This window comes from Gossypium arboreum, chromosome 8 (assembly GCF_025698485.1).
Source record: "Gossypium arboreum isolate Shixiya-1 chromosome 8, ASM2569848v2, whole genome shotgun sequence".
NCBI lineage: Eukaryota > Viridiplantae > Streptophyta > Magnoliopsida > Malvales > Malvaceae > Gossypium > Gossypium arboreum.
The window spans coordinates 67,011,987-67,027,732 of record NC_069077.1 but is presented as its reverse complement, the minus strand read 5'-3'; the positions used below and the strand labels follow the sequence as shown (position 1 = coordinate 67,027,732).

At 36.1% G+C, this 15,746-nt stretch overlaps 1 non-coding gene across 1 annotated transcript; it reads right to left on the bottom strand.

The window, feature by feature from the left end:
* Positions 1-920: 920 nt before the first annotated feature.
* LOC128280317 (small nucleolar RNA R71) lies at positions 921-1,027 on the bottom strand. Its single transcript, XR_008270497.1, has one exon. It is a non-coding gene; the product is annotated as a small nucleolar RNA R71 (small nucleolar RNA).
* Positions 1,028-15,746: the final 14,719 nt, after the last annotated feature.

The window sequence follows — 15,746 nt, the reverse complement described above, 5'->3', positions numbered from 1 at the left end:
CATCTTGATTAAATCATATTTTGAAATTGTGCATTTGAGATTTTTTTCTTTAGTTATTTAGTTTAAAATCTGATTTCTTAATCACTTTTTTTTTAAAAACAAAATATTTTTCTTCACCAAAGTGTTTTAAACTACATTCATAAATAATTCTTTTCACAATCCCTGTGGGTACTAGAACTCGACATTTACTTGTCACTTTATTACTTTTTGCGATTGTGTACACTTGCACATTTCCGTCGTTCCAAGTTTTTGGCGCCGTTGCCTGGGACTGTTTTAAAAAGTCATTATTTTTGAATTTTTTAGTTTTACATTTTGGTTTATTTTTCCTATTTAATTTTTAATTTAAATATTTTTAGTGATTATTTCAAGTGTTTATAAGTATTGACCGAATTATTGACCTACTCCCTGTAGACCCTGAGATTGAACGAACTTTCTGACAGCGAAGAAGACAAGCAAATCAAAGAAGGACCGAAGATATGAACTTCAAAAATCTGATCCAAGGAAATGGAGCAAACCCTGCTCAAAATTCTATCCTTATTGCTGATGATAGGGATAGAGCTTTACGACAGTATGCTGTGCCAGTATTAAATGATCTTAATCCGAGTATTAGGAGACCTGAAATTGAGGCACAATAGTTCGAGCTGAAGCCAATCATGTTTCAGATGTTTCAAACAGTGGGCCAATTCAGTGGAATGCCTACGAAAGATCCTCACCTACACTTAAGACTATTTATGGAGGTGAGCGATTCTTTCAAATTAGCCGGAGTACCCGAAGATGCATTACGACTGAAGCTATTCCCATATTCACTGAGGGACAGAGCTCGAGCCTAGTTGAACTCATTGCCACTTAAATCAATTTCCACATGGCAAGAGTTAGCAGAAAGATTCCTTATGAAGTATTTCTTGCCTAGCAAGAATTCTAAGTTGAGGAACGAGATCACTACCTTCCAACAAATGGACAATGAGTCCTTGTATTAGGCATGGAAAAGATACAAAGAGTTCTTACGAAAGTGCCCTCATCATGGAATCCCACATTGCATCCAACTTGAGACATTTTATAATGGTCTCAATGCTCACACAAGGATGGTAATGGACGCTTCTGCAAACGGTGCTCTCCTTTCTAAGTCTTATAACAAGGCTTATGAAATCATTGAGAGGATTGCTAGAAACAATTACCAATGGCCAACCAATCGAGCAGTGTTAGGAAGACAAGTTGCTGGAATACATGAAGTAGACGCTCTTACTTCACTCGCATCTCAGGTATCATCAATATCCTCAATGTTAAAAAACCTTACTACTAATGGGTCTAACAATTTTGCAGCACAACCACCAACCTAATTTGAAAGTATAGTCTGTGTTTACTATGGTGAAGGACATTTGTTCGAAGAACGTCCATCAAAGCTAGAATCCATGTACTACATAGGTAACCAGAAGCAAAATCAAGGAAGGCAAGGACTGCAATCCAATTTTTATAACCCATTGTGGTGAAATCACCCTAATTTTTACTAGAGTAACCAAGGGGTTGAAACCAGCAACACTTACGCCCAACGTAGACCAAACCAGCCGCCTAGTTTTCCCAAACAAGTTTAGAAACCTACCCAAGCTGAACCATCCAATAGCTTAGAAAATCTGTTGAAGGAATACATGGCCAAGAATGATGCCTTAATCCAAAGCCAAGCGGCTACATTGAAAAAACCTAGAAAACCAAATGGGCTAGCTTGCAAATGAACTCAGAAACCAACCACTAGGTGCTTTACCTAGTGATACGAAGATTCTAAGGAATCCAAGGAAGGAGCATTACAAAGCGTTGACATTAAGGAGTGGAAAGACAGTAAAGCTTAACACCATCGAAGCTGAAAAGGAGCAAGCTGACACTCAAGATTTAGAGGAAGTTCAACCGAGTGTTGAAATTCCAGTTTCACAAGAACCAAAATCTACAAAACCTGACAAGGTAATTTCAAAACCAGCCAATTCTGATCAACTAATAACTCTGTTAGATGCAGAATTGCCATAAAAGACGAATAAACCAATTCCAGTAAAGAAACCAACACCACCCTACCTTCAAAGACTTCAAAAGCAGAAGCAGGAGATTCAATTCAAGAAGTTCCTAGATCTACTCAAGCAACTTCATATCAACATCTTATTGGTTGAAGCACTTGAGCAAATGATGAACTACGTCAAATTCATGAAGGATATCCTGTCCAAAAAATGAAGACTTGGAGAATTTGAGAGCTCTGACGAAGGAATGCAGTGTATATCTTCAAGACAAATTACCCCCAAAGTTGAAAGATCCCGGATGTTTTACCATACCTTGCAACTTTGGAGCAATGTATTGTGGTAAGGCGTTATGTGACTTAGGTGCGAGTATTAACTTGATGCCTATGTCAATATTTTGGATGTTGGGGATAGGTGAAGTTAAACCTACTACGGTAACACTTTAATTAGCAGATCGATCCTTAGCACATCCAGAAGGAAAAATCAAGGATGTATTGGTACGTGTAGATAAATTTATCCTCCCTGCAGATTTTGTTATCCTAGACTTTGAAGCAGATAGAGAAGTGCCAATTATCTTAGGAAGACCGTTCTTAGCAACTGGAAGGACCCTTATTGATGTGCAGAAGGGCGAGCTTACTATGCATGTTCAGGATGATTAGGTAACATTTAACATTTTTAATTCTATGCGATTTCCTGACTCAATTGATGTGTAACACCCCTAACCCGTATCCGTTGTCGGACTAGGGTTAAAGACATTACTAGACGAATCAGAACATTTAACTTTCATTTCATAAAAATCAAAGCATCAAAGATCAACATCAATATAGAGTCCCTTATATAGGTCATCAAAACCTAAAACATGCATCAAAAAGAGTTAGAACTAAACCGAATACATACAAAATTTTCTCAAAACTTAAACATTTTTCAAACAAGTACAGGTCACATGCCCGTGTAATCAGGCCATGTGCCTTACATGGAATTAGACACGCCCATGTGTCTAGGCCGTGTCAAAACAGGGCAAACATACTAACTTGCTCACACGACCACAAGACACACCCGTGTGCCCTTGGCCGTAGTCAAGTCTGGCTTGGGCTACACGGCTAGCCACACGCCCTTGTGCTTTGGTCGTGCTCAAGCTTGACTTACAATTGTAGGGTACCCAAGGGACACACGACTGTGCCACATAGCCGTGTGTCAAACACGACTGAGACACACGCCCGTGTCCCTACCCGTGTGGACAAAAATAGGCCATTTGAACAACCAATTTGCCACCTCAAATTGGGTAAACCTACAAACACCGAAGCAAACATATTTACACAATAATTTCAGCCAATACTATACCAAACCATACATAGTTCATGCTATAACATTATCAACCATTTACATGCTTATAAACTCAACTCAATTGTGCCAAAACATAAGATCAAATCTCATACCAAAATTTCCAAACTTACCATTTCTTAGAGCAATTCATGAACACATCAAATAGATCATTTTGCATCACATCTCATATACCAAAATCAAAATATAAACACAACCATATCAAGTTGTATAACATATCTAAATATAAACATTACAAATTCTATCCAAAGTACTTCTAGCCTATACGTTCCATACTTTATTATATACATTTTCAAAAGGTACCAAAATGAGATTCGATAGTGTAGTGATGATCCTCGATGATCCCTGAGCTCACGGTAGCTTCGATATCTTTAAAACAATACAAACACACACAAAGTAAGCTTTTCAAAAGCTTAGTAAGCCATATACAAATAAACGTATCATTTAAAGCATATAATCATCATCAAATTACTTATACTTTAGAGCCAAATACCAACACAAACTTCATATTCATATACTTGGTTCATAGATCATCATTTGCACATATACTTACCTTTTATTTTCAAATATAGTACACAATTCGAATGTACCTGAATCAGATATATATTCACTTATTCATTCATTTTCTCGGAATGCCTATTGAACCGTTTTGAAACGTAACGATACTTGGATAGCTCAAAAAACATATACAATGCCAACTTTCCAGACGTGGTCTTACATGCAATCAAACATCGTTGCCACTGTCCCAGACAGGGTGTTACACGAAGTCAAATACGATGCCGATGTCCCAGACATGGTCTTATATGAAAAATAGAAGTCGATGCCAACGCCTCAGACGTGGTCTTACACAAAATCACATAAGAAAATCCTATGTCATGACATATGTATCCTAACTATTCCTAAGGTTCGTACGGGGCTTTTTGGATGTCAGAACTTTGTCGATACTTTCTCCGATAACACATATTTAGCTCGAATATTCATTCATCACAATTCAATATCATATGAATAATAATAATTCAATTCAAACTCATTTATTTGTATATCGACTTACCTCGTACGGATTCTGATAAACTGACTCGATTACTCGATGACTTTTGACTTTCCCCGATCTAATTTCGTATTCTTTAGTTCCCGATATAAATCAATTCAAATTTAGCTTATTCAATCACACATTCATTCAAAACAATCCATATACACACAATTAGGGCATTTTGCAAACTAGCTCTCACATATTTACATTTTGACACTTTAGTCCCTAATTCACAAAATCACAAAATTTGCTTGTACACAAGCTTAGTCAAATTTTCAAAACTCTCATACAAGTCTATACATTTCATTTATTTCACATTTTATTCCCTCAAAATAACATTCACAATTTAGCCCATATTGCTCAAATTCATCAAAAATCCAAAGATAAAACATGTAAACCCAACATCAAACTTTCATATTTCAACATATAACATCACAAAGCTCATGAATTTATCCATGGAACATTTAAAAATCATTAAAAAAATAAGAAATTAAGGCATAGGTTTAATAGTTTACGAAGCAACGATTACAAAAATGTAGAAATTATCAAAAACTGAGTTAAACCGGACCTTTAATCAAGTTTGATGTTGGTCGAATGCTTCGAACACATAAACCCTAGCTTTTGTTTCTTCAATTTCGGCAAACAAAATGATAAAATTCACAATTTCCATGTTTTGTTATAATTAATAAACATTTATATTCATTTTACCATTTTCGCCTTGCTATTTTTATTAGAATTCCACTAGCTAATGTCATATTATGTCATTTAATTCATTCAATGGTCAAATAACATCATAAGGAACTCACAATCATAAAGCCAAATCAAATAGGCACTTTTAACATATAACAAACAACTTTTACATTTTATGCAATTAGGTCCTTTTATCAAATTGAGCACACAAACAACCAAATTTTCAGGCGAAACTTTCACATATGCTAATTCACACATAATAAGAACGAAAAATAATATTTAACTATTTTTTGACTCGGATATGTGGTCCCAAAAACACTGTTCTGACTAGGGTCGAAACCAAACTATTATAATTATCCCCTCTTAAGGGATTTTTGACCCCGAAAATCTTATCATTAAACAGATTCGAATATTGTCGTCTTATAGCATCTTTAGGCTCCCACATGGCCTCTTCTACCGTGTCGATGCCACTTCACTTTTACTAACGAAATTTTCTTATTTCGCAGTTCTTTAACCTCGCGAGTTAAGATACAGATCAACTTTTCTACGTAAGTCATATCAGATTGAATTTCAATCTCATACGAGGAAATCACAAGCGACGAATTAGATCTGTATCGTCGAAGCATCGATACGTGAAACACATTATGAATCTTTTCTAACTCTGGTGACAACAATAATCTATATGCTATGGGCCCAATACGCTCGGTAATCTCATACAGCCCAATGAACCTCAGACTCAATTTGCCTTTTCTACTGAACCGAAGTAATTTCTTCCACAGAGACACCTTCAAAAACACTCTATCACCAATGTCAAATTCAATATCTTTTCTTTTTAGATCCGCATAAGATTTCTGACGATCAGAAGATGCTTTTAAGCTATCTCGGATCACTTTTACTTTCCGTTCAGTTTCTTTTATTAAATCAATTTCGTGAATCATATTTTCGCTGAGCTCTGTCCAATACAAAGGTGTACGGCATTTTGCGACCATATAAAGCTTTGTATGGTGCCATTTTGATACTCGGTTGAAAATTGTTATTATAAGTGAATTCAATTAAGGGTAACTATTGTTCGCATGTACCTTCAAACTCAAGAATGCAACATCTCAACATATCCTCGAGTATATGAATAATCCGCTAGGATTGACCATCCGTTTGCTGGTGAAAAGAAGTGCTAAAGTGCAACTTAGTACCCAGAGTATCTTGTAATTTCTTCCAAAATCGCGATCTAAATCTTGGATCTCTATCCGAAACAATAGAAATAGGCACACTGTGTAATCTCACAATCTGAGAAACATATAACTCAGCAATCTTGTCAAGCGAATAATCTGTACAAATCGGAACAAAGTGAGCCAATTTAGTCAATCTATCCACAATAACCTAGATTGCATCTTTCTTGCTCAGTGTCAACGGTAGACCAGATACAAAATCCATTGTAACTCTGTCCCACTTCCACTTAGGTATCATGATCGGTTGAAGCAACCCAAAAGGCATCTGATGTTTAGCTTTTATTTGCTGACAGACTAAACATTTTGAAACAAAGTAAAAAATGTCTCGTTTCATACCTTGCCGCCAATAAAGCTGTTTCAGATCATTATACATTTTCGTACTACCCAGATGAGTAGATAACCGAATGCTGTAAGATTCATTCAAAATCATCTGAATTAACTCTGAATTTCTTGGGACAAAAATTCTATCTCGGAATCTCAGACAATTATCTTTACCAACTCTGAATTCTGAATCAGATTCTACACCACACTGAGCTTGTTTAGCTAAAACCTCATTATCAATCTTCTGAGCTTCAATAATCTGCTGTAAGAACAAATGTCTTGCTTTGAATTCAGCTAAAACTGAACCATCGTCAGAAAAAACCAAATGGGCATTCAGTACACGCAAAGCAAATAATGATTTTCAGCTAAAAGCGTCAGTAATAATATTTGCTTTACCCAGATGATAATCAATCATAAGGTCATAGTCTTTTAGCAATTCTAACCATATTCTCTGTCATAGATTTAGATCTCTCTGAGTCATCAGATATTTCATACTCTTATGATCAGAATATATGTGACATATCTCACCAAACAGATAGTGGCACCAAATCTTTAAGGCAAATACAATCACAACTAACTTAAGGTCATGTGTTGGATAGTTCTTTTTATGCGGCTTCAGTTGTCTGGAAGCATAAGCAATGACTTTACCTTCTAGTATAAAAACATATCCCTGACCAATCAACGAAGGATCACTATAGATAACAAATTCTTTACCTGATTCGAGTTGTACCAATATCCCTGACCAATCAATGAAGGATCACTATAGATGAGGTTGTTCAAATCAAAAAGGCAAGTGAATATGTCCTTTGTTTTGATCCATTTGAAATGTTGTGGTTGAAACAACGAATGCATTATTTTTTGCTAAATTGCATGATTAATCATTCCCTGTTTTCATTCTGTTCAATTGTTCATATTGATGGCATATCGAAATTGTGCGATAATACGAAGCATCCATGTTATGAACGGATAAAATTTTTTCCATTTGATTTTTGGACTGGATTTTATATGTGTTATTTGAATTTGAGTTCATCGCACTTTTCATTGTCAAATTTGGTGAGTAAATACGGAAAAGTTTGTGTGATAACCTTTATTCCATTTGACCGAGGAAAGCCGTGTGAGAGAAAATATTTTTCAGTGGAAAAATGGCTCGACTTGAGGACAAGTCACCCTTAAGAGGGGGGAATGATATGAACCCGCCCCGCGAACTACTTTGTTTAAGCTTACCAAGCCGAGCATTGCACTATTGGCAAGCTGATCCTAGCTCGTTCCCAGCTCCCCGAGCTCCGTCTAGCTCAATTCAACTTGTTACCAATTTAATTTCATTTTGACGAAAGTTCATTGAGCTCGATTCAAAATTATTTAATTTCATGCATTTTAATTTGCTGAAATAATTAATTTTGTTTATTTAGTTAGCTTAAAATAATTAGCTCATTTGAATTTGTCAAATCAATACATAATTAAATAAAGTTTTTCATGTGTCTTAGTTTAGGACATGAATTTAATATGTCAAGTTTAAGAAAAATTAATTAGCTGCTGCTATTTATTTGTCTAAACCGAATTTAATGGTTGTCCTAGCATTAAAACGTGGGTCATAAATATGTCCTTGTTTAGACATGTTATTAATGTGTTTTGTGATTAAAACCATGAATTTAAATTGTCTCAACTTTGCTGCAGGTTGAATGTGCCGAATTTAATGTGTTTAACATGAATTAATTTTCTTCATTAAATTGGTTTTAGGCACATGAATGAATCAGCATTAAAGAAGCCGAATTCAATGAGTGTTGGAGCTTGGGATGAATTTAATGAGCTACTGGTTTAATGACTTGACCGAATTTAATTCATGTTGCTACTTTGTCCAGCCGAATTTATGGTGCATGATGGATGACCAAATTAAAGAGATGTTGCAGCAGCATGGGATAAATTTAGGAACTTGTCCAACATTCAAGGGCGTTCATTAAAGAGGATGTTTTTGGCAAGCATGCATGGTCGAATTAATTGTTGTTTTGATACATTAATTTGTTGTAGGTTCATGGCAAGAAACGAATTTAATGTGCAGCACTTAAGTGGGTGTTTTGTGCATGGCCAAGATATGTTCATGGACAGCATTTATTAAAGTGTTTCCTATGCATGGACGACTTAAATGAGCCGTTGAAGCATTAAAGAAAACATGCATGGATAACATTAAGAGTTGCTGAATTTTCCTTCTTCCCATATGCCTTTTCGTGGAGACCAATGGACATATGTTGGTTGATATTTTCTAAGTGGCCATTCGGCCAAAAGCATGCATGAAGGCTTCCATTCATTCTCTCCTTAGCAGAATTTAAACATGGCTGTCAAGCTTCCATGCTTCACATTCATTCAGCCAAATTGCTTCTCCACAAAGCATGCCCTTGGCGTTCCGAGTAGTTAAATTTAGACTTAGTCACTTAATGATTGTCTTGTAGTTTATTCTAGGATTTTCTAGCCAAATTTTACTTAGTATTTAAGCATTTTTCTATGTCCATTCGGCTACCCTAAAAACTAGGCTATAAATAGTTGTTTACTTTCATTTGTAAAGGTTGTTGAACTTTTATCATTGTTTCTTGTTAATCAAACTATTTGGTGAGATACTTTTCTCCCTAATTTCGTTGCAGAGTTGTTGGCTTATCTAAAAAGCCTAGTGGCATCAACCTATTTTCTTTTATTCTGAACTTATCACTATTTATTGTATGGTGTTCAAAACTATACCAAGGTTCCTACTTTGCTAAGTAGTGGGTCGAGGTTTACCTTCTTTCATCTGATCACCTTAAAAGCCTATAAGCAATTGGGTCAATACTCTCTATTATTGGTTCATGCTTGCTTTTGAGTTCCTTCTTTCCATTCTTTTATTTACTTTAAACCGAACCTTTAGTAGTCATATTTTAAACCCTACCTTTGAACCCCTTGAATAGCTTCCGTATTATTTACTTAAAAACATTCTTTTGAACAAATCGAACAATACTTTTTCGTAAATGACTGGGCATTTCATATACGACTTGACCCATCCCCGACACGGATCGTATCATTTGGTATTAGAGCTACCTAAAACGAGAAGTTCAGACTTTCGCACTTTTTATTGTTAAATTTGGTGAGTAAATGCGGAAAAGTTTGTGTGATAACCTTTATCCCATTTGACCGAGGAAATCCATGTGAGAGAAAATATTTTCCAGCGGACAAATAGCTCGACTTGAGGACAAGTCGCCCTCAAGAGGGGGGAATGATACGAACTTGCTCCGCGAACTAATTTGGTCAAGCTTACCAAGCCGAGCATTGCACTGTTGGCAAGCTAATCCTAGCTCGTTTCCAGCTCCACGAGCTCCAACAAGCTTAATTTGAGCTTATTTCAGCTCATTTGAGCTCAACCTTTAGCTCGTTTGAGCTTAACCGAGCTTACTTTCAGCTCGTTCTTCATTTCAGTAAATTAAACTAAGTTTTAGTTTTATACTAATTAGTTTGCTACAGCTCATTAATGAAAATCCTAGCTCAAATAAGTTCATTAAATGTTTTCACTTAGTTTGAGCTAGCCAAACTTAATGCTACTAGCTAGTCTTTAATTAATGTGTTTAGTTTAGCTTAACATGATATTTATGATGTCTAGTTCATGCTCTTAACATGTTCAGTCGAATATACATTGGGATTTAATGTGTTCATGTTTCTTATAGGTTCAGCCGAATGTATTGAGTACATTAAATGAGATTCATGCACGGCCAGGTACATGGATTATGAGAGTTCATGCATGAACAATTTCATGCATGGTGGGCTGTCTATTGGTGATCCCTAAGCAACCTTTTGGCCAAGACTTAAGTTCCACAAAGTGACCAAATACATGAATGAGCCATTAATGCAAGTACATGCATGGCTTAATACATCGTATGGAAGGATGCATGCACAACTAGTGTTCAATGGATGGCATTTGAAGGAATTCATGTATTGGGGATGTTCATGCAAGTGGGGGCTATTTTATGTACATGTATTTGAAGATTCATGGACCGTAATTAAGGAAGAACATGCATTGGGACGTTTCATGCATGTATCATGCATATCCAAGATGTCCATTCAAGTATTCAAGGTACATTCAAACCTCATTCGGCCGAGGGAGATGTAGGAGTATTAAAATGCTTCACATTCATAAACTATGGCTTTTCTTCTAGGCTAATTATTCATGAATGCATCAAGTGAAGCAACATGATGGTTCGACCAATTCATGCACCATCTTCAAGCATGAACTGAATTTTAATGCTTTTGTGTGAACATGTTAAATACAAATGTGAACAGAATTTAAGTTAGTGTGAACATCATAGATGCCGAATATCAATAGGCATCTTAGGCTTATAAATAGTTTGCTCATTTCATGTAAGGGGGACTTTTGCCAAATTTATAGCCGGACTTTTGTTCTTGTGAGAATTTTCTTCTCTAAGTCTCGTTTAAGATTTTTGTTGGCTTATCTACCTAGTAGTGGCATCAACCTAATTCTTTCATGAAACCGAACTTATCACTAGTTTTAGTGTGGCGTTCAAAAGACTTTATACCGAGGTTCCTATCTGCCTAGATAGTGGGTCGAGGTCTATTTTGTTTTCAACCATTCCATCTTAAGAACTAATAAGTCTTGGGTCGATATTTACTAATATCGGTTCAACTTGTTCTTAGGACCAACCTTACTATATTTCATCCATTTCCTAAATATTCCAATTAACCATATTTCGTTCCTTTTCCGAACCAAAACAACCTATCAAATATCCTCACTTCTTTCTTTCTTGAACCTAAACTTAATCACCATTCTCGAACCTAAACTTTAACATCCAAGCCTCTTTCAAAACCAAAATTACTTCTCCATTCCATTCTCATCGACACTTTCTCATAGACGATCGGGCAAACTACATATGACTCAACTCAAGTCGAGGCGAGCTCGTATCACCATGGAAGTGTATCAGTTGGGTGGGTCGTTATTTATATCCCCACATGATGTGTCAGGGGACGGAGCTGGTGTGTAGTGGATGGATTATTGGGATGGGATTTCACTGCATTGCATTGCATGTATGATATTGTTGTGATACTATTTCAATGTGGGCTTCGGCCCAACTGAGACTAATTTGGGCTAAGGCCTAGAGACCACCGTCATTGAATTGGGCTCTAGCCCAAAATGACTAACGATTGCATTATACTCGTTGAGGGTTGTACACACTTAGTTTTCGAAACTCACCCCCCATCCTTCTAAATTTTTCAGTTGATCCTCAGTAGGCGGTTCGACCGATGGAGGGACTCGGAGGTGGCCAACTAGCATAAAAAGTTTATACTTAGTCTTTATGTAATTTTCAATATTTTGATTTTAAATTATTTCTATTTGATTTGGGTTGTAACAAGGCCTTTCCTCTGGCTAATATTTGAAATTAGGATTATTATCATTTTTATGCTTTATATTTATTAGAAGTAGAACGTTGTTTTCCTAAACCATAATTGTTTTTAAATACTACGTTTCCACAACTCAATTTTTAAATGACAAGTTTTCATAAAATCATATGTTCTAAATAAAGCTTCCGCAACTGAAAAGAGATTTTACAAAGTAATTAAGGTTTTTCATTTTAAGGAAGTGTTTCCAATGAAAATAAGGTTTTTGCTAAAACACTTCAATGTGACGCACCAGATTCGGCCATAACATCTGGGTCGGGTTTGGGGTGTTACAGCTATGAATATTTGGCCAAGCATGAGTATATGCAAATTATGTGTATTTTGTGATTTTGTGAATTAGGGTGTCAAAATGTGAAAATGTGAGGGCAAGTATGCAAACTGCCCTAAATATGTATCTTTGGATTGTTTTGAATGAAATTGTGATTAAATAAGTTAAATTTGAATTTATTTAGATCAAGAATTAAAGAAAACAGAGTTAGATCGAGGAAAGTCAAAAGTCGTCGAGAAACCGATTCCATCTATCTGAATCCCTACGAGGTAAGTCGATATACAAATAAGCTTGTTTGAATTGAATTATTAATATTTATTTGATATTGAATTGTGATGAATGAATGTTCGAGCTAAATGTATGTTATCCGAGAAAGTATCAACAAGGTTTTGATGTCTGAAAAGCCCCGTACGAACCTTAGGAATAGTTAGGATACATATATCATGACATAGGATCCGATATGTGTTTTCATGTAAGGCCACCTCTGGGACATTGGCATCGACTTCTGTTTTACGTGTAAGACCATGTTTGGGACATCGGCATCGTATCTGATTTCATGTAAAACCCTATCTGAGACAGTGGTATCGATGTTTGATTGCATGTAAGACCACGTCTGGGATGTTGGCATTGTATATTCTTCCCGAGCTTTTCGCGTATACTTAAGTTTCCAAATGGTTCAAACGGGCATTCCGAAAAAAAATAAATGACTTGTGAATATCCAATTCAGGTAAGTTAGAAATGAGCATTACATTTGATAGTGAAAGGTAAGTATGTATTCTTTAATGAACAAAAGATGATATGTGGTAAAAGCGTGAGAAATTATGCTATATGTGTCATGGAAATTGGAAGATATGAAATGTATGTTAATAAGGATGTTGTAATAGTTTATGACTTGAAGTATATGTAATTTGATAATGAAGTAGTGTTTAATGTGTTAAGTTTATTTGTATATGGCTTACTAAGCTTTTATAAGCTTACTCTGTGTGTAATTTAACTGTATTTCAGAAATCGTAGCTACGGGAAGCTTGGGGATCATTGTGGATCATCATTGCAGTATCGAACTTCATTTTGGTACATTTTGGAAATGTAAATATTAGAGTATGGCATGTATAGGCTAGAAGTACTTTGAATATGTTTTGAAGTGTGTATATATCTAGCCGTGTGTATATATCTAGCCATATAATGAAGTTATGTTTATGACATGTTCTTGTTTGGCCAAAATAAATGGTCAATTTGGCAAGTGTTTGGTAAGTTCATAGTATGAGATTGAGTGGTGTGTATTAAGGTTTATAAACCATATGTTTTGAGATGTTTTTTTCTTATGTTTTGGCATAAAATAGTAAGGTTATTAAGCATGGAATTGGTTGGCAATGATATAACATGAATGGTTAAAGTTTTGGTTGTGAATTGGATGTGAATTGGTTAAGAAATGTTGTGATTTTGGTTGCTTGTAGGTTTGATTTAAATGGGTGGCAAATTGGCTTTTCTAATGGCTTATTTTTGTCCACATGGGCAGAGACACGGGCATGTACCTCAGCCATGTGTGACACACGGTCATGTTGTACCACCGTGTGTCCCCTGGGATACCCTACAATTGTAAATCAAGTTCGAGCACGGCCAAGGCACACGGGCATGTGGCTAGCCGTGTCGCTCAAGTCAGACTCAACCACGGCTGAGGCACCCAGACATGTCTTGTGGCCATGTGAGCAAGTCAGTATGTATGCCCTATTTTGACACGGTCTAGACACTCGAGCGTGTCTAATTTCGTGTGAGGTACCCGGCCTATTCACATGAGCGTGTGACCTATACTTGTTTGAAAAATGTTTAGGTTTTGGAAAAACTTTTTATGTGTTTAGTTTAGTCCCGACCCTTTTCCAATGCATGTTTATTGTCTCGGTGACCTATATAATGGACTTTATAGTGATGTTGATCATTAACGCTTTGATGTTTATGAAATGAAAGTTAAATTTTCCGATTTGTCTAGTAACACCTTTAACCCTAGTCCGGAGACGGATACAGGTTAGGGGTGTTGCATTTTGTAGGTATCAGAGCTATGATATAGTCGATTCTAGGACTACCATAGCGTATGAGTCTAGCTTTACATGCCATATTTATGAATTGCGATAGTGTGATGAATCTTGGCATTGAAATGTGCTTTTATATAGTAAATGGATCCTGATCGAGCTATAGCAGATGATGTCAAAAGCAATGCGCCTGCTTCCGCGCAAGAAACGGCGCCATCCGATTCTAGACCAGCTACGGGTAGCCGTGATGGTGAGGCTAAACAAGCCTTCTATCAAATGATAAATGGTTGGTTTAGCCAATATATTAGAACCAATCCAGCTGTTCAACAACCTCCACCCTCGGTTAATTCGCCACAAGCTCTTGTTATGCCATCAGTTAATCTGGTTCAGATAAGTAAGCCTCTGGTATATAAGATTATAAAGTATAGGGCCAAAGAGTTCTGAGCTACAGCAAATGATGATGCTGAAAGGGCCGAGTTCTAGTTAGAAAACACAATAAGAGTATTTGATGAATTATCTTTGAATTTTGAAGAATGCATAAAATGTGCCGTTTCACTTTTGAGAGATACGGCGTGCCATTGGTGGAAAACTTTAATATTTGTGGTTCCGAGTGAGCGGGTTACCTGGGATTTCTTCCAAACTGAATTTCTAAAAAAATACATCAGTCAGAGATTCATCGATCAGAAATGTAAAGAGTTTCTCGAGCTTAAACAAGTTCGTATGTCTGTCACAGAATATGAGCGGGAATTTGTAAGACTGAGTTAGTATGCTCTTGAATATGTATCTACGGAAGCAATAATGTGTAAAAGATTCGAAGATGGTTTGAACGAGGATATCTATTTGCTAGTTGGGATTCTTAAAATTAAAGAATTTGTTGTGCTTGTTGAACGAGCATGTAAAGCTGAAGATCTTGGGAAAGAGAAAAGAAAAGCTGATTATGAAGCTAGAAAAGTGCGAAAGAGATCATTGGGGAAGTCATTTCAATCTGCATCGAGATGATAGTAGCCGTTCAATGGCTAATGTGGGACATTAGAATAGAAATCATACAAGATCGTATTCGAGCTTCAAAGCTCCAGCTACATTTGTTGCTAGTGTTGGAAATGCTAAGTTTGATCACCTTGAATGCAAGCATTGTGGTAAAAGACATCTCGGTAATTGTAGACTGTATTATCAAGCTTGTTTCAGATGTTGATCATTAGACCATTTTATCCGTGATTGCCCTGACTCTGTTGAGCAAGAAACTATACAAAATTTGAGACATTTATTTTTCGGCTAATCTGATGCTATTACCTTTCAATGAATTTGATATAATTCTGGGTATGGATTGGTTAACTTTGCATAATGCTGTTGTGAACTGCAAACAGAAAACTATTGATTTGAGATGTAAGAGTGATGAAATAGTCAAAATTTAATCTAGTTATTTGAATG